The sequence below is a fragment of the Lontra canadensis genome, unplaced genomic scaffold, assembly GCF_010015895.1.
Source record: "Lontra canadensis isolate GAN:19392208 unplaced genomic scaffold, GSC_riverotter_1.0 scaffold2, whole genome shotgun sequence".
Classification (NCBI taxonomy): domain Eukaryota; kingdom Metazoa; phylum Chordata; class Mammalia; order Carnivora; family Mustelidae; genus Lontra; species Lontra canadensis.
The window spans coordinates 28,053,629-28,081,181 of record NW_022630996.1 but is presented as its reverse complement, the minus strand read 5'-3'; the positions used below and the strand labels follow the sequence as shown (position 1 = coordinate 28,081,181).

The 27,553-nt window shown below is 34.6% G+C and overlaps 1 protein-coding gene across 6 annotated transcripts in view; it reads left to right on the top strand.

Annotated features, from left to right (window-relative positions):
• Positions 1-27,553, top strand: part of FOXP2 (forkhead box P2) — a 547,280-nt gene that overhangs the window by 143,182 nt on the left and 376,545 nt on the right. For 5 of the 6 annotated variants that reach the window (XM_032871025.1, XM_032871034.1, XM_032871061.1 and 2 more), the window contains one exon: positions 18,708-18,798. The exons of the other annotated variant lie outside the window; for it this stretch is intronic. The gene's annotated coding sequence lies outside the window, so the exon portion shown is untranslated. The remainder of the gene's footprint in view (positions 1-18,707; positions 18,799-27,553) is intronic. 6 annotated transcript variants of the gene reach the window in all.

Sequence of the window (27,553 nt, the reverse complement as noted above, 5' to 3'; positions counted from 1 at the left end):
CAGGTAAGTTTGTGTAATGGCATTTTAAAAGACATTCCCAGGCAATTAGCTGAACACATGAAGAAAGAAATTAAAGAGTGGGTGGAAGAAGAGCTGCCTATTTTTGACAATAAAACAATAGGAGATGGTTTTCAGTTTGGTACAAGAAACAAGCGGGTGAATGTCTGTATAAGATTACTGTCTCTCTCTCTTTCTTTTTAAAAATAGTAAGAGATGGTACAAAATCTGTGCAAATCTGTTAGAGAGCAGTGAAGTTTCCTTTTGTTTGATCTGCAATTGTTGTTGTATGCCATTAGGTAAATTTTGATGCACTTTCAATAAAAAGAACTATTAATGAATTAATGTTTATAAGTCTCTTTGAGCTCATCAGATGAAAGGTGTTATATAACGTAAAGTAGTAGTATTGTGGTGGTTTCCATGGCAACAGTAACTTCCCCACCTGACAGGAACTCACAAAGTAAGGTGGGTGAGCTAAAGTTGCTATGATAACTTTTTGCACTTTCTAATTTAAAGCACTTTAAGGTGGTACTTTAATATTGCATATAATTTATGTTAAATATTGCAATTTAACATAAATTATATTTTTTCATGTAGCCTTTTCTAAACTGTTGCTATGGGCGCACTTCATTGTATTCTCATTATCAAGGGAAAAGACAGCTTTTTTTTTTTTTTAAAGATTTTATTTATCTATTTGACAGAGACCACAAGTAGACAGAGAGGCAGGCAGAGAGAGAGAAGAAGGGAAGCAGGCCCCCCGCTGAGCAGAGAGCCAGACTCGGGCCTCCATCCCGCTTCAACCCACTGAGCCACGAGCGCCCCAACACAGTTCTTCTTTAAAGTGCCTGGATCTGGTGCCTTCCGGTTGGATGGGGGTCGGTAGCGGTGGCATGGGAAGTGAAAGAATTCACCCAAGGCAGAACAAAAGAGGTAGAAGTTTATTGAACACACTGCAAGGGGGCAGCAGGCACCACAGTAAAGGACAGACTATCTGCCAGGAGGCAGTGATGAGTGCCTACAGTTACAGGGTAGAGGGAGGAGTGTGGAACATACAGAATTTTCCCTTTTTTGGGTCATTTTAGGAACTGTGCCTGGTGGTGAGTAGCCAGTTTTTTAGTGAGGGCCTAAGGCTACTTAGAGGTGGGTCATCTAATGAGACTGCCTGTTTGCATTCAGCTCACTAGGCACTGTGGGCACTTTTGCCTTGCTCTTGTTTCTGTTGCTCAAGCCTGGTGCCTAAAAGCAGCCTCTACTCTCTGGATATTATTACTTTCAAAATATCATTCCTCTTCCTTATTCCTCTGTTTTTGGAATCAGGAAGTTCTTGGGTTCAATCTCATCTCAGCTACAGTGTGATCTAAAGCAAGTTATTTGTCTCTTCTTACTGTTTTGTCATCTGTAAAATGGGAATGTAATAAGTATCTCAAAAGATGGTTGTGAGGACTGAATGCAATCATGTATGTGAGGTGTTTAGTGCACTGTTAGGTACATAGTAAATACACAATAAGAACTAAGTACTCTGTTGTGTTATCTTCTACCCTTATAATAAATGTACATGGGGTCTCTTTATCCGTTAGAATTTACTGTTGTTATGGAAATATTCCATATTTACAGTGTACCACATGGTAGCCACTTGAGCACTCGAAATCTGGCTGATACCATTATATTGTAATGGGTGGGAAAGTTTGCCTAGTGTGAATGGAGGTCTCAGTTATTGGATTCCCAGGGAAAGATTTAAATGAGAATCCACATGCAAATAAAGGTAGCCACGAGGAAAGTATTAGGTACAAAGCAGTTTATTGAAGTGAAAAGTAAGCTCTCCAGGTGGGAGGGCAGGCTGTTCCAGGATGTGGAACTGGCCTCTGCGTTGTTTGGATTGGATATTGTTTGGTCTTTGCAGGCTGGAAGGAGTTGTATACAGTGGAGTAGTCTCTAAGGATGCTTCCAGTCATCTGGGGGACTCCCCCCATGGAAAGTTTTTGACCCTAACAGGGTTTGTACTGAATCCTCCTGACCGCCTTTCTCCATGGGGTGGGCGGGGGGGAGTGGAAGGGGAGAAGGGGGAGGAGGACAGAAACCACAATGCAAATACATTATAATGAGCCTAAGGGTCACCTTGGGGCAGAGGTGGAAGAGGCAGGTAAGCCTACGCTTTGCACCTGTGGCTCTTCATCTGTCCGTCTCAAGGTCTTGGAAGCCTCAAGGTCAGGATGTTTTGCCTCTGAGGTTCTAATGTGTAAGCTATTTACCACAGCCTTGCCTCCAGCTCCTATCTCTATCATTGCCCTTAAAGGACTTGGGACTCTGCCTCAGGGAGTTCTTCCTGCTGCTCACATCTAGCTTCCAGCTAAAAAAAATGACTGAATTTTAAATTTTATTTAATTTTAATAGCTTGAAATAGTCACATGTGGGTAGAGACTACCAATATTGAACAATGCCGATCTAGTGTAAACCTTTATTTTTTTTTTTTTCCCCCTAAGAAATGATCTTAATAGCATGGCAGTTGGAATCCTAGGGTTTCAATCTCTGGCATTTCCCCCTTGTTAACCATGCATACTAATAGCAACTAAAATTTTTACCTTTTTTTCTCCTTTAATTCTCTCATTTCTTTCTACCTTAGTTCTGTTTCTACTCAGGGACTTCTTGTCAGCTTCCAAAATACTTCCTTTCTAATGTAGTCCTCTGCTCATTTTTCTATTACCAGCTAATTCCCCATACCCTTAGCCAGCCTTTCTCCTTTTAGCTCAGTCTCCCAGGGGAGGAGGGCTTTTTTTTCTTTTGATAAACAAAACTTTCTATTTATTCTTTTGACCTCATTTCCTCCTAGCTCCTTTGAAACCTAGCATCTCTGTCATTCCTCCTTCCCTCAGTCTTTTCCTCAACACCAAACTCTTATTCAGTTGCAAATAAAAGCTATTGCTCACTCTCCTTTCTTTCAATATCAAAGATCCAAATGAGTCATCTGTGCTTATTCCAAAACTTCTTCATCTAACATTTTTCTCTGAGTGTCTTGTTATCTAGTCAATCATATACACTCCCTTTTTGTAGCTGATCAAAGACTTTCTGACTTCACTTTCTTAATCATTATTTTCCTTGACTTCAATACCTGGCACAATTACTCGATCTAATCTTGAAACTTACTCTTCCTTTGGTGGCCTTATACTGTACTGTTATTTTTTGTTTAAGATTTATTATTTATTAGAGAGAGGGAGCACATGCAAGTGGGGAGAGGGGCAGAGAAAGAGGAAGAAAGGAGGAGAGAAGCAGAATCCTTGCTTAGTGGGGAGCCCTATGTGGGGCTCAGTCTCAAAAGACTGAGATCGTGACCTGAGTGGAAATCAAGAGTTGGATGCATAATTGACTGAGCCACCCAGGCGCACATATATATACACACAATTTTTTTTTTTAAGATTTGCTTACTTATTTTAGGGGGGAGGGGCAGAGGGGGAGAGAGAGAGAGAGAGACTCTCAAGCATGCTCCCCTCTGAATGCAGAGTCCAACACTGGGCTCTATCCCAAGACGCTGAGATCATGACCTGAACTGAAATCGAGTCTGATGCTTAACTGACTGGGCCACCCAGACGCCCCCTATGTGAACCTCCTGATTCTTTTGTAACTTTAGTGGTTCCTTTAAGACCTAAGCTTCTGTTTTCTTTTAGCGCTGTCCTCTGTACTTATTGCCAGCCCCTAGTAAACTCTCTGATAGGCTTCTATCTGCACTAGAGTCTGCATTCCCACACCTCCACACCCATTTCTGTCGTTTTTAAAGGCGTCCTTCCAAGGTCAGCTCACCATCATATGACTGTTTTGTACAAAAATCTTTTATATTTACCTATTTAAAATCTATAGCTTGAACATCCCTATGACCCTCCAAGATGACTGTGAGGTCAAAATTATTTTCATACTAATATTAAGATCTTATTTGTCTTTTTCACTCTTCACTCTTACTCTTTCATGAATATACAATAGAGTTGTCCAGAGGCCAAGTGACATTTGATGATGTCATTGCTCTGACAACTAATGGAATATGTACTTGTCTATTCTGTGATTTAAAATATTCTGTTTAATAGCTAACAAAGTTAGTATAGAAAGATCATCCCCTCAAGCAAAAGTGGTTTTGTTTTTGTTTTTGTTTTTGTTTTTGTTTTGGTCTTATTTTACAGGGAAAGTTTCTTAATATTTTTTAAAAGGTTAAAGGCAACCTGGGAATAAAAACGTTTGAGAACTTCTATTGTAACCTCATGTGACTTTCCCATTGTTTTTTCACAAAATCATGACCATATTTTCTTTCTTACCCCTATTTTAAGTATCATCCACGTTTGAATGTTTAGATAAGGTGCTAAGTCCTTCATCAAGCCTTCCTCATCTCTGCTTTCATCCAAACCAATATATAATCTCTCTTGTGTGTGAACACTACTTGTGGTACTTTATTTGTATCTTTTTTTTAAAAATGATGTTTATAGTGTTAATATATTTAGGGGATTACTAGACTTGCTTAATTTCTTGACATAGGGAGCATATAATTTTTAAACTTTGTATTTCTACTGAGCTTTACATATTTTAGGCACTCAGTAATTATTTAATGAGTAAAATTTTCAATAATTCAGCTCCCAGTCTACTCAACAAGAATTTATTTAGGGCCCTCTCAGGGCTAGATGTTTGAAAAATGCTCAAGGAGCTTAATATCTCATAGTAGATGATAAAATGTAAACAGATTAGTATCTTAATCATATTATAGCATGCTATAAAATGTTTGAGTAGGGTTCATCAGAAGAAAAAAATGAGCAAGTAGGCAAATCTTTCTGTGGAAATGGGGTGTCAGAAAATGCTTTAGAGGAGAAGTTATACTTAAATGAAAATTTTGCTTGACCCAAATCATATAAGCCAGCAAACTTCCTAGAGCACATACCTGGTATACTTGTCTAAGACTGAAAAAATTATCTTTCAACACTTAAAAATACCAGCTTCCTGTATCCTAAGGAGAGCAGCCTTTACTCTCTTCTTGATAATCTTTCCTACAAAAAGCTTATGAAGAAGTTTTTGGAAATCTTACCAGATTGCCAAGAACATCTTCAATCATTTTGTTACTGTTCTGCATTAAGTTATAAGTATCACTTCTGCACAAATTTTAGAGATTTACTCCTACATGAGCATGTAAATTATTTAATAAGTTAAAATTATAGGGGTGCCTGGGTGACTCAGTCAGTTAAGCCTCTGCCTTTGGCTCAGGGCAAGCCTGGTGTCGGGCTCCCTGCTCGTTGGGAAACTGCTTCTCCCTCTCCATCTGCCTCTTCCCTCTGCTTATGCTCTCTTTCTCTCAAATAAATAAAACAAAAATCATTTTAAAAAAGGACAATTCTTCAAAAATATAAAATAATAAAAATGATAAAAAATAAAATAAAATTGTAAAATATACATAGCATAAAATTTACCATTTTTACCATTTTTAAGTATATAGTTCCTTGGCAGTAAGTGCATTTTCATTTTTTTGCAAGCTTTACTAAAACTTTTGTCAACTTATAAAATTGAAACTATGTAACCATTAAACAGTACCTCCTAATTACTTACCCCTGTCCTAGCCCTGGTGACCACCATTCCACTTTCTGTCTCTGTGAATTTGACCACTCTAGTTATCTCAGATAGGTGGAATCATACAATATTTGTCCTTTTATGACTGGCTTATTTTACTTGGCATTAATGACTTCAGTTATCCTGCCATGACCCCACCCAGGGTTCATCTGGCCATTCAAGGGCTTAGGAAATCAGTATCTCACAGCACATCTGAGATCCATTTGCAGTATTTAAGTAGAAAGTTCAACTCATACTGAAACAGAAAAATTGAGTAAAAGTTGAAAAATAATGGTGAAGCTTTAAGAACAGTGTAGTTCAACATTCACACCACTATAGCATGTGTCAGAATTCCTTTCCTTTTTAAGTCTAAATAATATTCGGTTATATGCCTGTACCATATTGGGTTTATCCATTCATGTTTTGATGGGCATGAACATGTAAATTGAAATTGTACTTTTCATGTGTGGAACTTACTATAATCAGATCAGCAAAACACTATACTTAAGAAGGATATGAAGGTAAAGTTGTTCAGTGGTTATTTGTATTTGTTCAGGAGGGAATCTACAAATATGTAGCTTAATATTAGAATATATTTATTTAGCCAGAATCTTGGCAAATTAGAATTCAGATTAAAAGTTCAGATTGGGTGCAAAAATGCTCACTTTTTGAAAACTACTACTCCAGTTTGTATGCAGACTACGTGTTAGACTTTTTTTCATCATCACAAACATAATATCTGCCAGAATATAGTGTTTTAAGAAACAGAATAACAGGTGAGAAGAGCCAGAACCTTTTTACGAGGGCTGTGATGCTAGAGGTGTTGCTTCTGAGGTTCTTAAAGCTGTTGCTTCTTTATTGTGTACTGTTAGTGCCGTTACTCATTCTGATGATTGGTGAAGTCTACACACCTCACAGGCTAAAATGAAGAAAATCAATTTTAGACTCCTGAAGTATCCACAGAGGACACACATCTTCTACGTCAGGAGGTCACTCATTTTTGGTACTGTGACTCTGAAATACTATTATTGCTTTTAAAGAAAAAATTGGAAAAATCATAAACAGGACTAGTCAGGGACTATGTGCATGTGTACGTGTGTACCCGTGTGTGTGTGTGTGTGTGTGTGTGTACACAAGCATGCACATTCATGCATGTGTGACTATTTTCTAGTATATATTTCTGGATTTCCACTGCTATAGATTAGTAGCCCTAAGTTATAGGAGACATGGAAAAGGCGAGGAAATAAAATTTTGCTTTCGTTGACTATTTTGTTGACTATATCTTTTAAAAGAGTATGATCAACAATTGAAAAGAAAATAATTCTCCCTTTGTTTTGGACAGCTCAGACCAATAATCAAATTAAACATTTTATAAAGACAACATTAACTCAATGTGTTTATAGCATTTATTGTTGTCCTTGAAATATAATTGATATCTAACTCTTTATCCGTATGTTAAACACTGGTCATAAAAGTTTGATTTCTCTGGGGCTAGCTGAACATTCCATAAAGATGTTTTCTTTGTTTCATCTTGTGAAGTTATGTCATTTGCAACTGGATCTTCTAAGCAAATAAATAATGCACATACTTTGTGTACAAGTTTCTGACAAAAAGTTCTATATGGTTTAGATCTTAGAGTTTACCTAGGGATATAGCAAGAGAACAATTGCAAGTAAATGTACATTTTTTTAGAGGATAGTCATGTTGTTGATATTTTGAATAGGGATAAAAAGTAGAAAAATAATTATTTGGATGAAAGTAACTTTAAAAAAGAAAGCATTTTACATTTGCAATGGAAATTAAAGATGCTGAGTGAGAAAGTAAAAGTGATTAGGATCTCCTTTGCCTTACTGATTGGTACACACTATTCTTGAACTAAATAGTTTATATTTGACACACAAATTACACAGTCCTATTGTGCTTCTTTCAAAGTTTAATAACATTAAATTGTGATGCTACTAATATGAATCTTTTAAATGAGTTAATGCAATTCTCTTTAATGTATTTTTGTTAGTGCTCTTGGTCCTTCTCTTGTTTGTCACTATCCGTGAGATATGCACTTTAGAATTAATGTTCCCCCACACTGGTGTTAGAGATACATTTAAGGGTATCCATCAGAGATCACTTCATTTTATATCTACAGTCTTATGTTTTACATTAATGGTCTTTTATCCATCTATTTTAAGATAGCTATTTAGAGAACTTACTCTGTGGCAGGCAGTTTTCTTTTTCTTTTTTGTTTTTTTGTTTTTAAGATTTTATTTGTTTATTTGACAGACAGAGATCACAAGTAGGCAGAGAGGCAGGCAGAGAGAGGGGGAAGCAGGCTCCCTGCTGAGCAGAGAGCCCAATGAGGCTCAATCCCAGGACCCTGAGATCATGATGTGAGCCAAAGGCAGAGGCTTTAACCCACTGAGCCACCCCACACCCCAGCAGGCAATTTTCTTGACTTTCTTGTGTCTTTGTGAAAATGGCTTATCCACTTTCTCCCAGTAGTTCATGGTCAGAGAATAATGACTACTCTGTGTTCGTGCTTTAGAAAAGATTAAGACAGATGCAAGAAAACTCCCCAAAAAGGCAAAAAGAAAAAAAAAATTTGATCAGTCTATATACAAGGAAAGATTCAGTAAAATTTCAAATTGCTATTTATTTCTTTAGAAGGTAGACTAAATTTAATTGTATCCTTCTAAGTTTTCTTTGTATAATACAGAAATTCCTAACTTACCTAGAATGCTAAATATTTCTATAATTTACTCAATGATAAATTAATTTTCTCATTCTATGATTTTACATGGACCCAAACAGATAATAATTGTAACACTTCTCTAACAATGTATAACATCTTTTTAAATACATTATATGAGAGCTATTAGATAAATTGGTCAAATGAGAATAACTACTTGTTTATTGGAAAAAAAAACATATTGTATCCAGATGTCTTGATAAATCTTTATTAATCCAAAAATTCTATGGAAATTTTGTCAGTGAAAATAAATAGTGAAGTTGCTAAAATTAGTGTCTGATGTGGTAGATACAGCTACATTAAGAAAGCCTAAAGAGTTTTAACTAGTTTTCTCCCCTTTTGTATGGGCTCCTAAACTAGATACCTAAGTGCTTAGACGTTAGAACTCACTAAACGAATAATGAACTTAATCAGGAAGGTTATATGTAAGGAGGACTCTTACTGGGTAGTAAGAATTTAGCAGGGCCAAATCATTGCAAAACATTTTCACTAGCTAAAATGAGTATATTGGCAAATATTTTTTCTTGTCTTTGATAATGCTTCTGTGGGTCTTCCAGTTGGTATCCGTAAATGACTTTCTAAAATATTTGACTTGATAGGCCATGAAAAGTACTTTAAGAGAATTCAGAAACAGTGTAAGAATGGGGTTTTGAATTTCCTACTGAAATGTCAGTGATAAATCTTTAAGTCTTAGGAGTACCTAGTGAGCATCTTGTCAGTTTGGTTTGGCTTTTGGGCAGATCCTAGCAGTGCTTGAGGACTGTAAATCCTCAGTGAATTTTAGACTATATATATAGTTTTGTGGCTAAAAACAATTAGAAAATCTCCCTGATTATACTTGGAATCCAGTTTCCTACAGATTTTCATCTAAATAAAAATATATATAAAAAGGTGCAGACCTATCAAGTTGCTGCTGTTAATTTTTCAAGTTGTGTTTATTTGAATATTTGAAAAGATAGTATTTTGTAAAATTTCTCACAATATAACCATATAATCAGAATCTCTATTTCAATTCTAAAACTAATGGTGCTGTTGTGAATTTTCCCACCTGCTGACCTTGATAATCTGTTCTATTTCATACTGTATGTTCCTAAAGTATCCACTAATTTTTTCATTAAAAAAAAAAAAAAAGGATTTGGCAAAATACATGTTTTGATTGGAATTAAAAAAAAAACAACAACAGACTATTTCTTAGTGATTTTAATGCACTGAGGTCTTTGTATGAATCTCATTCTACACTTATGAGAGCATTCTCCCAGGATATAGAATAAAATAAATGCCTAGAATCAAATAATGATTAAGAATATTTTGGGGTGGGGCGCCTGGGTGGCTCAGTGGGTTAAGCCTCTGCCTTCAGCTCAGGTCATGATCTTGGGGTCCTGGGATCGAGTCCCGCATCAGGCTCTCTGCTTAGCAGAGAGCCTACTTCCCCCTCTCTCTGCCTGCCTCTCTGCCTACTTGTGATTTCTCTCTCTGTGTGTCAAATAAATAAATCTTAAAAAAAAAAAAAAAGAATTATTTTGGGGCACCTGACTGGCTCAGTCAGTATAGCATGTGACTCTTGATCTCAGGGTTGTAAGTTCAAGCTCCATGTTGGATATAAAGATTACGTAAAAATAAAATCTTAAAAAAATATTGTCAACAATAAATAAACAACATAAGAGATAGCTAGCTAATAATGAATGACTATTTCTCTTGATGAAAGAAGAAAGAAGAGAAGGTAATGTTTTTATTTTAATACTTCTAGCCTAAAATTTGAATAATCTGTATTCCGTTCATTTATTGAATTAGAGATGAGATAATGTAAGAAAATTCAGTCTGTCAAAACATTTTGTTTCATAAATCACATAGCTGTGTTGTTTTATTGTAATAAATATATAGAATAGCTTCTGTAACTAGGTGATATATATAAAATATATTTGTAAAGTAAGCAGAATTGGAAGGGAGAGTCAGTGCTAGGAAATGGACATACTTACTCACTGCTTTTTTGAACCCGTGTTCTTTTTTTTTTTTTGCTGAAGTTAAATGGACTTCAGACCTGACCTAGTACATTTCAGTAGAAGTGATTTTTTTTTAAATCATTGCTCAGTCAGTTCTCATCGCATTTTATTCAAGAGTTTGTATTTCCTGGGAAAAAAACTTTTTTTTCAATCTTGAGTTATGTGGGTAGATTAGGTTAGATGATGGAGGTAGATCAATGTTGGTGGAACTTCAACTGAATAGTCAATTAGAGAAGATTGAAATATTGAATTAAAAGCTGTGGATAGGAAGGAAGCCAGAGCTTCATAAATTTAAGTAGTTTTAACATTCATTTCACATTTACGAAACACATACTATATCCTGGATGACAATACGCTGGTGTTACCCTTGTTTTTCTCACAAAACATCAATATGTAGAGGATATTCCCCATTTTATTATGGTAGAAGCCAAAAGAACTGGTATCCGGTTGGGACTATAAATTTGCCCAAGAGATTTAGGGGAAGGAATCATTTGGTGATTGGTAGTGGTAGAGAGAACGTAAAAATTTCAAGTCACCCAGGGCTTTCAGACTCCCTGTATAGTTAGTTGTAGCTGTGTATCCTGTAAGTGACTGGGAAATCCTCCAGCTCCCAGTATCCTAAATCTTTCTTACCTAGGCTGAAGACTTGCCCTGATGTTGGAGTTCTGGTTCTCAAGGTTGCCTGCCTTCTGTTGCCTGCATCCCATTTCTTCTGGTTTGAAAGAGATGGACAAAGCATCTCCAGTGTCAGGAAAGCAGCTAGAGGCATTCTTTCACATTAATGTTGACCACTTACTTCTGTATGACCTCTTTACATGCTTAAGCACTCAATTATTTGCTGAAAATGAGACCTTTGTGTCACCAAGAATAAGAGGAAAATGAGACAATATAAAACCAGGGATTTGTTCTGAGGATCACAAATGGTAATCTGCTGTTGAAATGTGGTTCTGTCTCTTAAAAACAACTACTGGTCAGCATGGAAAGGAGGATGAGCTTACTTATTCTCTTATATAAGTGAAAAGGAAAGGAAAGGAAGGACCAAATGGGAAGGGATGAGTAAGAAAATAAAAGAGAGAAAGCACTTTTAAGTCTGATGCATTTTTTTTAAGGCTTAGTCATAGAACTACAATAGATGTAAAAAAAAAAAAAAGTCAGAGCTGTTTGGTGTTCTGTATACTCTGATTGTGTTTAAATCTGTGCTAGTAATTCTAGAAGTAGTGTTCTTGAATTTTTCTTTGCCATTTTCGTCTAATTTAGTCTTATACTCTCAGTCGAAAACAACAAAACCAAAGTGGTTTTTGAAGGAATTCTCTTTTATGAGTGGTGCATTTTTTTGATCTCCCACTGAGCATATGCCTCTACAGAACGAATTAAAGTCAACTCAAGCCTGTATTTGAACCTAGGAGCTTGTTTTCAACCTATTACCTATGGTTTTAAAATTTTTTGAGCTTGGTTAAGAATTCATACTTTAATTTTGTTGCCTGAAGGGCTTCTTCTCCCCTCTCCAATTTTTGATATTTTACTCTACTAGTAATGGTGTCAAAAGTACTGTGTGGTTTTCCTCTTTTCTACGATGTATTGGAAATACCAAGTAATATTTATATTATTTTGGAAAGTTATTATTCATTTTGACTCTTATGGCATCATGTATTTACATGTTTAAGATTTATAGGACTTTCATAGTTCTGATCTACATCGTGACAACTATTTTAATAAAACAGTTCTAATAAGCTTGGAAGTTTTTTATTAAAGTTACATGTCCCATGAAAAGTGAGATATGTCTACTTGATGAGCCTTTTTAAAAACTTTAATGTCATTGAAACTATTTTCATAAAAAGTAGAGGAAATTAAAATGTATTCAAAACTGCTTGAGCTTTTAGAATATAAGAATTTTTCTCTTTATTACTGCATGAGAGATTCAGATGGGCATTTAGATTTGATTCAGGCAGATGTGTCTCTTTTTTTCCACCTGCCTCATAAATAATTATTTTCACATGGAAAATTGCTATTATAGTTGGTATCACCCTGTGCTTACTTTCACTTACACAGTATCACGTTTTTAGCTTATAATCTCTCTCTGGCTTCAAGAAATACATTCTTTCAAAGGCATGTTTACTGCATGCTTACTCTGTCCTTAAGCAGTCAGCAGGGAGAGTGTCTTTTATCTCAGTGTCTCCAGTCAGTAGTAAACCTGGTGCTTAATAGGTGTGTAGTATCTGCAGTGATTGAAGAGGGAAAAAGTCTTTTGCACAATTTGAAACTTCAGCCATTGCTGTTCAACAGATACAAAGTTTCAGTTATGCAAGGTAAGTTCTAGAGATCTGCTCTATGACATTATGCTTATAGTTAACAATAGTGTATTGTGCACTTAGATCTTCATTGAGGCTCGGTCTCATGTTAAGTGTTCTGACCACAATAAAAAAAGATATCAAGGAAATTTAATTTTTAAGCATTTTTACATATTTGCCCAAGTACAGTAATGCATTTTTACACAGTTCCACCTAGCTTTTGCTCTGCATGAAATCCAAAAAGCAGAATCCTAAAAGTAAGTGTCCTGGCTTTATCTTTTCCTTCAGTGACTGCCTGTTCACCTTCTACCTTATCTATATTATGTTATTGGTTTAATTTTGAGTTTTACATTCTCTGACTGAACTGGTCTATGAAATGGATATTTTCAATTCAAAACTAGAGGCGAATGTATAAATGTAAAAGGCATTTGTCCTGTCCCTGAATAAATATGTTTTGACCTGTATGCAGAATGTAAGCAAACTTAACTTTCATTCTGGCTTCGATTATTTTCAAGGTGAACTTTTATCTCAGTTCAGTTTCTATGAATTTATCTCCTTACTGGTTTGATTGGGTTGCGGTGGAGCCTGAAGCATCATGGGCTCCACCTTCTTAGGTCTGGATGCTATTAACGGTGGGGAGGGTCAGCCCAACAAGTATAAATCTTGCATAGGCCCCGTTCTGCAGAGATAATAATACATATGTGATTCACCCAATGTGGCTAAATGATACTGAATCTAAATTTTTAAAAAATATTTATTTATTTGACAGAAGGAGATCACAAGTAGGCAGAGAAGCAGGCAGAGAGAGAAGAGGAAGCAGGCTCCCTGCTGAGCAGAGAGCCTGATGCAGGACTTCATCCCAGGACCCTGGGATCATGACTTGAGCCGAAGGCAGAGGCTTTAACCCACTGAGCCACCCAGGCACCCTGTGAATCTAAATTTTTATTGGTAATTGGAGTACATCTTTTTAGCAATTCTGGGATCTCCTTTTACCTCGTACTTCATAAAGATGACAGGGGGATAATTTGAGAACCAAACTCATAGAATAAATCTCGTGCAGAGTAGCTGTAATTGGTATTTAAGTGTATCTGTTTGTACAAGCTTCAAAGCTTTGCATCGTGGGCAGTCATCATCACTGCAGGATGGCTCCAGTATTAGCTACCAAAACTATTAGCTACCAAAAAAACTATCCTTCTTTTTTCAGGTGTAGGTTAAATCATCGTTTTTCAAACTTTCAAAACGATATTCTATACTAGGTTCTCAATTAATGTTATTTTTAACTCCATAATAAAATGAATATTGTGCCACATTAAGTCAAGGCAGTGGAACAGACACTTCTTTGTTTCCATGTCTAACCTCTTGTGAAAAATCACTGAGTTAGATTTTGCATCTGGATTACAAAGGCGGTATCTCTGTCCTGGTTTAGATCCATCGTCTATCCTATCTAAAATTTCAGTTTTAGATTCCCATGCCTGTCGAGTTCCATGTTGATTAGTCAATGAACGAATACATTCATTTAGCAAATATTTATTGACTGCCTACTATGCGCAAGGAAGTAGGTTAAGTTTATTGGACTCAAAAGTGAATTGAATAGACAAGCTTCCCTGCCCTTGCAGACTTCACACTTTTAACCAGAGCCAGGTTGCTAATTGTAGTGAGCACCATGTATCTCTGGATGTAGTTTCACAGCATTTAACCTTTGCAGAGCCAGCTTTTTAAAACTCTAAACTGTTTCCTTTCTTGATATTTGTAACATCTGTACAAATGATAATAATATATTCCTCTCGTGTAAATGCCTGCTGGAAAATGCCTTCTGAGCCCTTCATATTGGGAATAAAATAACTGTTCATATAGCATATGGACTATTTGCCTTCTGAAAAATAACTTCCCTTGTTCCACAGAAGCCCGTGGTTGTTTCTTGTATCCTGCTAGCATACATCCCCATTACCCAGCATCTGGAATTGAATTTAGGCAATTGTTGTTTTGCTGAAGTTTTGTTGTTGAATTATTCTCACTGATGTGTTGGTTCTACTATCAAGCCTTTGTAACCGATGAACAATTATTTGCTTACTCTTATCTGGCCAGAGTTAACCAACTTATTTCTAGATAATAAAGTAATTCTTAGTTCTCTCCATTCTCCAAGAAGACCTGTGCTGTAGAGTATGAAAACTACTGAAAATGTTAGCGCGGTTTTTACTTTTGAGCATCAGTTTATACATTATGACCTACATAAAAATGTATTTTATTTACTTCATATATTTTTAGTATATTCTTCCAAAGTGTGGGATTCTCTAGACTAACGATTTTGTATTATGCTATGTTGTTATAGCATTCAAAAGATACTTATTTTACACTTAAGCTTTGTACAATGTAATTTTTTCCTTTTTTGGTTAAAAAACAATGAAATGATAGTATTTCTTTTAGGACCTATCTTCCTTTTTGTTAATTAAAAGACAGAAGGGTAGAAAATATTAACAAAGAGTTCCACGTGACACATTAGAACACTAAATCTTTCTTGAGTATCAGCGAGTTCTTAGAAAAAATAAATACAACAAAACTAAACCACCTGGTAATTGTTCTCTTCATCGAATACAGTTCTTAAAGAAAACAGTTCAAACCCTTTGTGAATATAGGAGTGATGATCTCCTCTCCTACTACAACAAACAAATTCATAATGTGCTTTAAAAGGCTAGAAGAAATGTGTAAATGTGAATCACATAGGGATCCTTTTATCCAGAAAGTCTTCTTTGACTTAAATTAAGTGCTGCCTATATATATGTATATATATACATATATGTATATATATACACACACACATACACACACACACACCATGTTGCTCAATATACTGTAATAACTATTCATTACATATTCCTCATTATACTACACACTCTATATGAGAGCAGGGTTGTGGCTTTATGTTAGAGCCTGGTCAGCCAATCAACGTGTGTGAATGTGTGTATGCAAGAAAATTCTGATTAGCCTCTTTAGCTCTGGTTTTGCCTTGTCCTTTACTGGCATAAGTCGTTGTTGCTGTTTTTTAAATTAAGTGAGATCTGTGATCTGTAATCTATGACATATTTTATGTTTTCTTTCTTGAGCTTTAAGTTACTAAAATAATACTTATTTAAATAACAAATAATATTTAATAATGATAAATTAATGCTTATCTAAATAAAATGAAGTTTTATTTTAAGAAAATGCAGCTGTGTATTATTGTGGTGATATCTTCTTTGTTTACTTTTAAAATTAGCTTCTTTAGCTTTTGTATTTAATTCTGACTTTTATCAAAGAAATACCTGCACACAGCTAAAAAATAAAATGAAACAGAAGGCTTATTATAATGAAAAATAGCATTCTTTTCCCTTATATCTTCCTGTTACCCAGTCCAGCTATACAGAAGTAACAAGTTTCTGGTATTCATATCCACAATTTATTTTATATATCCATAATTGCAAATGATACATTTATTGCTATTTCTTGATTTATCAATTTTTCAAATTGATATAATGAATAATGAATTCATTTCAAATGAATAGTGAAAATGGAGAAGCTAGTGGGAGAGAAAAATGTGCAAATAAAAAAGTGAATAAAATCTAAGCTAACATATTCTATAGTTGGTATCTGCATAGGAGGTTTTGAGTCCATACAGAACAGGCAAGTATTTTAGGTCTCCCAAATTACTTTTAAGAATAACTATTATTTATGCTTCCATTACCAGTAAGCAAGAGGGTGCTCATTTTTCTGTATTCTTGCCAATACAGTGTAGAATCCGGCATTCAAATGTGTGCTCTTCTGATGGCATGAAGTGATATCTCATTGTTTGTTTTTTTAACTTGTGTCTTCCTCATAACTAATGATTTTGAACATTTTAAACTATATTTGATAGCTGTTCTGGCTTCCCCCTCTGAGAAACTGCCTGTTCGGGGGTTTTGCTCATTTTTTTATTAGTTTCATCTGAGTATATATTTTAATATTAATTCCTTATTGGTTTTAAGTCTTCCCTATTTATTTATAAAATTTAGCTATGGTATCATTTATTGAAAAATTCTCATTTGGTTTGGCCAAATCTATCAGGTTTATGCCATACTATTCTAGGTCTGTCTTTTTTTTTTTTTTAAATTTCTTAAATTATACTATCCTAAGTCTTATTTCAGAATTATTTTTTAATTTTTGGTGTCAAAAATAGTCACCTAAGTTTTTCTATTAGCTTTGAAAGGATAGCTTTCATATTTAAAACTCTTTAATCTCATGGGAATCCAAATTCGTATGTGGTATAAAATAAGGAGCCAAGTTTATTTTTTGCTATGTTCTGAGCTGGTTTTCCTTTGTCTACACAACTCAGCACCAACCTTTTATTTAACTTTGTGGTATTACCCTTACTATATATAAAACTCCCATTGATATGTGGTTTTGTTTCCAAACTCCATTTCCTTGTCTGCATCTGGCTTTGGCAATAAACCTGATAATTGGTAGAATGGATTCCTTCTCTTTGTCTTTTATTTTTGAAATTTACTTTGAGCTCTGGCATATACTTTTTTTTTAAAGATTTTATTTATTTATTTGACAGACAGAGATCACAAGTAGGCAGAGAAGCAGGTAGAGAGAGAGGAAGGGAAGCAGGCTCCCCACTGAGCAGAGAGCCCAATGTGGGGCTTCATCCCAGGACCCCTGGACCATGACCTGAGCCCAAGGCAGAGGCTTTAACCCACTGAGCCACCCAGGCGCCCCTATAGCATATACTTTTAAAATGCATTTGTGGATTTTCTTTAAAAATCTAGAATTTATAGATTGACTTAAGAAAATTTGATATCTGTGAAAGTGGGAAGGAGAAAATAAGCCAATATAGAATTAGGAAATAATTTAGATTGCTGCCTATTAATAAGAAATCTGGGGGGTTTTTTGTGGCATATAGCAGGCAAAAAATTATTATGAAAGAAAGATTAACACAAGGAAAATCAAGAGGGGAGCCTGCTCATGTGCAAAATTTTATCATTAAGAGAAAAATGAACAACAGAAGCAATATAGAAAGACTGTTAGAATATGAAGAAAAGGCATTTGAATTACCTTAATCTTTGTGACTTTGAGTTACTTTGATAACTAAAACAATGGTTTCAGGCTATGCTTTGCAGAATAATTAAGACTTTGTAGAATACCCCCAAGGTACCTGGGAAAAGGACAGGGGTGGTATTGAGTGTTGGGAGTTCTGATTCAATCAGAATACTTTGTTTCTATCTGTGTAATTAGTTGACCCATCACTAAGATTTCATTGGAAGAAAGGATTTTTAGCCAGAAGTGTTTGGGAACAATTTAAATAATTAGTGAAATGTCTAAATGGTATACGATGTCATCCATCCTTTTCAATGCCTGTGGAAGACATTGCTAATAGAGTACAGGACTCCTTCCTGCTAGACTCAGATTTAATCTCCATACAGCTTTCCATGTGGTCCATACCAATCCATCAAGTTGGTGTGTCAATCTTAAATTCTGTAATTTTGTTCATCCTTAAGAACACTTATTTTAGCCTAAGAAAGGTATGAGCTAAATCTTTCAGATTAAAGAAGGAGACTAGAAAAGAGAGTCGTTAAGTAGGAAATGGGTCTAGGAAATACTCATTCAAATAACTATTAAGGTAATAACCCTTACATTGCAATTATAAGGAGAAAATGCTTACTACCAATTTGTTAATTGTGGAAAGGCCTACAAAACTCATTAAGTATGTGTTGAAGAGGCAATTGAAATCAGTCATGTTTTCAGTTGGGAATCTTGAGACATAAATAATTGCATTCTATGAATTATAAAATTTAATCACCGAAAGTTTAAACCTGCCAAATAAATGTAAGAGTGGAAATAAAATCTGCATCTATTAGAAATGCATCTCATGCTGTCTCCGAGGTCCTTGCTTTGGTCCAAACAATGGATTTGAACTTTTCAAAATTAAAATGTAGAAAAGCATTTTCATATACATTTGAAGAGTTCCAAAGCAATGAATACATTAACAATTATCTTTATTTGAGGTTGAGTATGTTTTATGTCCTATGAAGTCATTGAACTAATTGTGACATAAAATTAATTTTTAAAGCAGTGACAGTTATTTTTTTCTATTAACAGGACTTTTCTAATGTGATGCTGGGATTGAGTTTACCTAGGACTCCGTATCAAGGTTGACTCAAAAGTCTTGTGGAAGATCTGGGAGAAATTCGTAAGTGGCCTTCTCATAATAATTCTTTTTGGTTCATTGTGCTTTTGTCTGTTTTTCTAGTGTTTATTTTATTCTTTAATTTTTTGGTTAGGTGTCTTTGCCTAAATGTTAAAAAAAAGTTATCAGGGAACTACAGAGACTTGTCAAGTATGACTATGGAAATATTTACCATTGTCTCTTCTCTTGCTGTTGCCATTTCACTCCTTGCTGTGCTTTCCCTTCCTATTAAACTTGGTTTCTTCTTTTTATTTTTTATTAATTATTATGAGTTTATGCAGAAGATGAATTTGGTTTTGAAATATTGAAAGGAAATGATTAGTAAAGAAAAGCTCTTGGATTATTTTTGGTTATCATTATGTGGGTTTTTTTTTTTTTATATACTGATGTTTTCAGTATTACTTTATTAAGATTGAGTTGCTATTGAGGTTTTTTGGGGAGTCTAGAAATGCCAAAAAATAAATAGAATAATGTACTGGTAATGATTTTTTTTGGAAACTTTGATTTTTTTCTTAAAAACTTTTTGAGATCCAGCATGTCAGCTGTTTAGAAAGCATTTGTTTTTGTTTGTTTCTTTGTTTTTAATGTGTACTTCTTTAAATCTAATGGGAGTTTTCCTTGATGTTTCCGGTGTCAATTTAGAGAATGTTAAATCCGTTGTTTGGTATAAAGCAAGGGACACAGACCTGACATGAGATGCATTTCTAAGAGATGTAGATTTATTTCCCACTCTTATGCAATATATAATATTTCTATAAAGTAATTTTTTCAGTGTCACCACTAAACTATGGGGTCAATTAAGCAGTATGTTATAGCTGGCCAAATCTGTAAAAATCTAGAAGAAAACTAAAAGAAATTTTAAGTGAGAAGTTTATATCATATCATTTCTCATCCTAGACTTAGCCTCAAAGAGAAGGGAAACATGGTATCTGGTTTCTTCTGAATTACTTTTTATTTCTTTTCTACCCCACCCCAGAATTCTTTATCAAAGGGGTTCACATAAAATGTGGGACAGGTCTCAGGATCCTCATTGTTCTGCCTGTATTGCTCTACCCATTTCTAAAACTTTCTCCAGAAAGCGGTTCCTTATCTTACCTAAGAGTTATTTTTTCAGTGTGCTTGAATTATATAGCCAAATATTTCTCAGGCGTTTTGCCTGTGGACTTCTTGTTTTGTACCAACTTTATTATTTTGCCAGATATAGAAAGAAAATGATTATGCATTTATTTAGGGTTTAAGATTTTTAAAGCACTTTAGCAAATTTTTATTCATTTTACTCTTTCACTAAACTCATTAATTTTACTCTTGCATTGCTTATGACATAAGGATGACCTTATTATCCTTTGTTTAGTAAGTGGAAATACTAAAACACAAAAAATTTAAATGATTTGGGAAAATGAATATAGCTTGTTATAGTTTTACAGTTAATAATAAATAATAAACAATTAGGTAATAATAGAATATCTACTAAGGCCCAATCTTTCTTTTTTTTCTGGGTTAAGTAATTTATGCTTACTATAAACAATGGCTTTGTTGATATATTCCATCCATGTAAGACCTTTTAATATTTAAATCCTCATTTTTTGAGTAATAGGACATTTGTTTTAATAATAGTAGGCAGATTTAAGACATATAAATGGGAGTTACCTGACAAGGAACATCATGGAACCATGAAAGAAATGATTTTTGGAAAATAGAGTCTTTTTCCCAGAAGGGAAACATAATTGTGTTTTAAGTTAGTTCTCAAAACTGCTTCTGGAACTTGCTAATTAGACTTTTTCTAGGCATATACTTTTAGTAGTTTTTATATTTTTAAATGAAGACCAGCCACATATTGGTGGAAATAATGCATATGCAAAATGGCAGTGGTTCATCTTAATGAAAAAATACATTCTGAAAAAGTGTTGGGTTTTTTTTTCCCCCTTGGGAATATATAGAATTATGAACCCTAGAGCTGGAGGCATTATGACAAGAGAAGAGTGGAATGATGGAGAGGCAAGGATTGGGAAGTCAGGTAGATAGGGCTTTGCATCCCTCTGGCCATATGCTAGCATTTTTAATCAACTTTGATTAATTTCCTTAAATTGTTGCATATCAGTTTTCAAACTGTAAAAGCAGGACAGAAATAACAGTTTGTTGGATTATTGTAAAAAAAAATTAGCACATAACACATAGCTATTTTCAAGAAATACTTGTTTTTTTCCTTCAGTTGCCTTTAGTTGTTGTGTTCCTTCCCCTCCCCCCAAATCCCTAAAGAGCATACTTGTTTGATCTTCCTCTTTTAAGCAATTTGTTTAGCATTATCCCCATTATCTCCCAGAGAGGTTAAATAACTTACCCTAGCCTCTACTTCTAAAATGGTAACTAAAATATTGTTTCATATAACTTACAACTGAGACCCATTGTGTGTATGGGTCAGTGGGTAGTTGGCTGAATGCGGGTGTATATGTGTGTGTCTTACATCATCATAGTCACAATTATTTTCAGAGTTTCCATCATAAGACTATTAAATGCAATTAAGATGTAAGTTTTAGTTACTTCAGTGTATTAGAAATAAACTTTATTCTCACACTTAGAGAAATTGCTATAAGCTTCATAAATACTTGCTAAAAATTAAGCATCATACATCACAATTTATTTGCTCAAATTTTTAAGTTATTGAAAAGTAGTAAATGGACCAAAAAGGGAGCTGATTTGGCTGACGAAGGTCTGGGTCAGCGATTCCTACTCATGGCATGCTGACATTCCTTAGCAAAAAATAGAGTGAACAAAATTGCAGATATATAGGCTATATTTGAGAATGGAGGCTTGGAAGTCACATTGTGTAGATTTGAATCATGGGTCCAGGACAAACTTACTGTATGTGAAACCTTGGACAAACCATTTAAACTCTTTAACCCTTAATTTCTGAATCTAGGATATAGAGATAATAGTACTCCTTCACAGAATAGGCCTGGGGATTACATGTATACATTCATACAAAGTGCATAGCAAACATTAAAAAAAACTTTTTCATGCCGGCTAACCCAAGGCTAAATGCAGCCTACCCCTGGTATTTTATACTCTCCAGAATCTGCCAAAACCCAAATACTAACCTTTTCTCTCCATTATTCTGATATAGATGCCTTGAATCGCTGGCCTTACACTTGCCCACTTTTTTGGTCAATTCACATCCTATTGTTTTTTCCCTTTATCTATCTCTTTAAAGCATGTTTACATCTCTGCCACTTCCATTGTAATTGTCCTGTTCCTCTCCTCCTTTTCAGCTGCCCAGGACTTTTCCTGCATGGTATCATACCTTTCTACAAATTTCATCACTGTCCTTGGCTTTGTGGGGAATGTAAGGATTAATATTGTACTGAATATATGGTCTTCAGAGTAAATGTAATTTGATAAGCATGTATATTTGTAAGATAGTGAGCCAGGTAAGAAGAAAATATGAAATGTTTAGATTCCACCCGAAATACTGATTTTTCTAATATGCAGAGGCCCCTTTTAATCTCTTGCCTGTTGATCACATCAGTGTTGGGGAACTGGGCTTTCTTGGCATTCGGTAGGTCTGGATGCTGGTCTGGTACTGGTTCTTTTGTAGAATAGCTGTTTGGATTAGTTAAAATACTCTTAAAGAATCTGAGTTTGCAGAATCTATTCTACTAACCTATCATACTAGTTTTCTATTCTTCTTCTTCAGTGTTCTTATAGTATTGTAAAGGGCAGAAGTATATGGAAGCATCTAGATATATGAACACATATTTGGGTGTTTTGCTTTGCAATGTTGAATTCTCTAGAAATATAATACATTTAGTCTCCAGAAAAATGGGTTGAGAAGTGTATATCTGCAAATATTAGAACATTTTTAAAATAAATTCGTATTAAACTGTCATTCCAAATTTCACTCTTACTGATTTTACTGTGATCATAGAACCTGGGCAGAAAAAGAGCATTATATTTTAAAAAGGTGGAAACTTATTTCTATCGAAAACAGAGAGTTTATATTTATAATTTTAAGTTTGTGGTTTGGAGTGATCCGCCAGTAAAGTTTCTGATACCATTATGCACAACAGCAAAATATGGATTTTAACTGGCTTGCTTTTCAATTCAACTGAACATTAAGTACATTTTTAATGATCTTATTTGCTGGGAAGAATACCATTACAATAATCTGCTTTTTACAGCCCATATCAGATATGAACCAGCATCACTTATTACAAAGTTTGTGCTTTGGGAGACATTTTCACGGCATCTCTTGGTCCTGCCCCACATTTCTTGGAATTAGTCTTTAATGATATCATTTTCCAAAATGAGTTGTTGCTCAAACCTACTGATTGTTTTGTGGCTAAAATCTGATCCAGCAGCTATATTTAAAATGTCATACAGATTTGTAAGGGAAGGTCCACTGAAACTATTGTTACGTTAGTAATTGTGTGAAAATGTTGTAGAAGAAATGTGTTGCAGCTTGATTTTTTTTTTTTTTTTAGTTTTTTTCCCCCTGTATTATATCTGTGGGGTGAATAAAAAACCCTCATTTTTAACTATTGGCAATTCCAGTTTTTACTATTGTCTGCTGGAGAACAGAGGACTATTACTCTAGGTGTCATGTAAAATAAAGTTGGAGGCTGAAGCCTTCTTGGAGCTGTCAGCCTTATTAAGGAGCTCTTCATGTGTTGAACCCAGCACCTGGCATTGTATAAGTGATGCATGGGAGAGCCTGGGGAGACCTTTCTCTCTTCACCGTGGCTTTATTAGGTCTGGCTCTCATGTTCGCTGTTGCTCTGCCTTATCCAACTTTCTAGCTGCGACTCACAGCACAGTAGGTCTAATATAGATTGACGCCTTTGCCTCAAGACTGATTGAAACTTGTGTCTCAGAGTTGCTAATGCTCACTGAACCATTTTATTGAAGATAAAGTAAATAAAATAGATTGCCATATGAGAATTCTCTGAAATCAAATGGAATAATTTGGCAGGTTTAAGCCCATGAAGGCAAAGCGGTGAAACAGATGTGAATACTTTTTATGTTCAGTATATCAAGGGATAAATACTCTTGTTATATTGGACCTAAATATTCATTTTTGTCCCTACAATTAAATGTCAACCATAATTCTCAATTGCCATATTATTTTTGGTCTTAAGCAACGGGTCCTCTGTAAGAAAGTAATGTGAATAAAAACTTTTGAGACTACAATATTGTGATGATTTTTTTCTTTGCCTTTTTCTGCTTAAGCACATGGATCAGTAGCCTCAGAGAATTTAATAAACAACACAAATGAATGGATTTGCCAAAGTGTACTCTAGAATCTTAAGATTGGAAAATAACAGTAAACCTTAGCCTACTAAAATATGCTAGTAATCTTGAGTATTTTATTTATTAATTAAGCATGTGTGTTCACATGAGAGCAACTTTTTTTGGAAAACAGTCTTATGAACTTTTTTTTTCTTTTACATAACTATTAGGTTTATATAAAGAATTTTAAAATATGTGTTTTGTGTATATTATCATTTGAAATAATTTGGGAGGAAAAAAGAAGTTCAAGTGACATTAGCATCTTGAATTCTGTGAAATTATAATGACAATACTATATGATAGCATATAATAAATATTGACATATTTAATTTGTAAATTACAAGGATCTGAGCACTTCCCTAAAGATATGTGAAAAGTCTGATGCAGACAAATGAAGATCTCTTAACTCGATTTCCTAGATCAGATTAAAAGTAAATATTTACAGAAGAAAGATCAATAAAAGGGTTTTGTTGGAAAAGTTTCTGAATTTGCTAATTAAATATAGTGCTTCTCTTCAACCTTATAAAGAATCTGTCACATAAATACTTTCTTCTGTAATTTCTCTTGTGTTTTTTCCAAATGCAAAATAGTTTTAGTTTATATCCCTCTTGAATGATAGTTCATTTTAAAAATTTGCTGATACATTTTATTCATTTAATTCTTTGATAATGATTCATGCTTACTTTTTACTTATATCCATTAAATACATTTTTCTTGTCTCCAGGTACCCAATAGACCATCAGTTCTCACAGCTATGAACTATTTATAACGATTTCAACTAACTCTGTCATCAGTTAGATACAACACATGCATTTTATTCTCATCTAAACAATGAGCCATCTTAAATATTTGACAGTCTTTTACCATTATACATCGCGTTATCTATCAAGAATCGCTAGTTCTTTTTTTTTTAATTTTTTAATTAACATATAATGTATTATTAGCCCCAGGGGTACAGGTCTGTGAATCGCCAGGTTTACACACTTCACTCACCATAGCACACACCCTTCCCAATTTCCACAACCCCTCCACCCTCTCTATACATCCCCCCCCCCCAGAATCCTCAGTTTGTTTTGTGAGATTAAGAGTCTCTTATGGTTTGTCTCTCCCCAATCCCATCTTGTTTCATTTAAGGAATCTCTAGTTCTTAACCATAAATTTGACTCTTTTTCTTCCAGAGAATTCAGTCAGTCTCAGGGTTTGGGGTATCTTGGACAGCTTGCAAGGCTGGGCAGCAATAAACATGCTTCATGTTTTCTTGTGAGTGAACTGGAAGAAAACATTTCAGTTTTTTTTGTAGGGTAAGGCTGGAAGTATAATTAGTTATTCAGCATTAAGTAATGTTATATTCTTAGTGTTCAAGTGCCATTTGTTTTATATTTATCTTCCTTGTTATATTCTTTACATATTTCTCTCTGGTTATTCAGAAATGTTGAAGTCCATTCCTCTGTCCAGAACTACATCCCATTTACTCTGGTCTCCAACCATTGATCTCCTTGGAGATTTTGGTTTTCAATGTGAACCTGCCTTCGGGAACGTGTGTGTTAAGAAATGCTGTCTTGAAATGAAGAGAGCATTATTCTGAGATGCTGAGAACCTTTAGTCCCTTTAACAATATATGCTAGACGTTTGGCAATATGCCCGACTGCAGATAAGAGGAACTTAAGTGGAAGAGGTCCATCTCATGAGTCCATTCCTGATCTCACCCTTGATTTCTTTCTACCTCCTCTCTGGTTACCCTTTATTCCTGCTTTGCCTTCACACTTAATTCTGCTTTTCAGAATACTTTATTGTCTCTGTGCATTACTTAGTTTTGGGAAGACGTGTGCTTTTGGGGTTAATGTCTGTTCCCCTCGACAGCTCCCTGGGCTCCATGTGATGGTGATGATGTTGTTGTTGATCATGATGACATTACTACTACTACTACTACTACTACTACTGCTACTGCTACCACCTGCCGTTTATTATTTAGTACCAAGTACTCTTCTAAGTCATTCACTAGCATTAACTCATTTAATACAACCTATGAATTAACTACTTTTGAGGTAGAGATCATTATTGTCCCCAATTTATAGATGAATGAGGGGGCCCAGAAAGATTAAATAATTTGCTCAGTGTTTTACAGTTCATGTGTGGTACAACTAAGATGTGAACTAAGGCACACTAGGTCCAAAACTCCAATGCTCTATTTCCGGGACTGTTGAACAGTCCTTCTCTTGTGGTTCTACTTGTGGCGCAAAATGTACTATGTATTTAAACATAAAGAGGTTTATTGGCCAGTTTATCACTCTGTATATTCATTGTTTGGAAGCTGGCATAGTGTAAATGAGTTAATTTCTGAATTATTGGATATATTTTAAAATAAATCACCTTTCTTCTTTCAGTTGCAAAGGATTGCTTCATAATTACTTTAAAATTTTATGCGGCTGACCATGCAATCTGAAACCTTGTTTTTGTTTTCACTGTAGTTCATATATATATATAATGTTATATATATAACTTTATATAGTTCATATATATATATGTAGTTCATATATATATATATAATGTTCATATATAATTATAAAAAAGGTATTTAATTAACTTAGAGCTTAATTAAAACCTAAGGCCAAAATCTTGATAAATATGCACCTTCTAGCCAATGACCATTTTATACTTCATCCAGGACATTTTTGAGGATAAGAAGGATGCTATTATTATTTATCCTAGATAACAATATCCATTGGAATTGTCTACGGGTGAGAAAGTATGGTCAGTCTGCTTGAAGCAGACACTATTGGTTCTTGCTCCAACATCTTTTCTTCTCTGCCAGCAGAACCCTGATGTTATTGAGATAAGCTTCGTTTTTCCACAAAGCATATACTTCATGAGAAACTGACCCTATTCCCAGGTCCAACAGGTAGATACTAACTAGTTTTGATCAATTATGGTAATTCCATTCCCTTGTCAGAAATTGTTTGTTTATATTCAATTATTAAAATAATGAATATTAAACAATGTTAAATGACTTCATTAATAAATAAATTTGGTATTTAATTAACTTATTATATCTAGAGCTCTCCTTACCTCTTGTTCAAGTGAGATCGTAACTTTCCTTTTTGTTTAATACTTTTTTATTTAGATTTTTTTGTTACTTAAACCTGCAAATATTCTAATATATTCATCTTAATCCTTATTTGAAGAGCTGTACCCTTACCAGTCTTACACTTTATAGGGATGTCTATTTACATAATATAGGATCAGCTTAGTGAGGTAGACTGAGGAGCTCATGGGAAAACAGGGATGGGGTTTACCTCTCAACAGTTCAAAAAGGTTATTAAAGGAATAGAAAAGTGGTTTCTGTGTTTTGTTTTCAGAAAATTATTTAAGAAAATAAAAGGATTACATAATAGCCATTTACACTATTAAATAACACAGCAACATTCCTAGAAATTTTTGAGAAGTTTTCTTACAGGAAAGCTTATCCCAGTTTTTT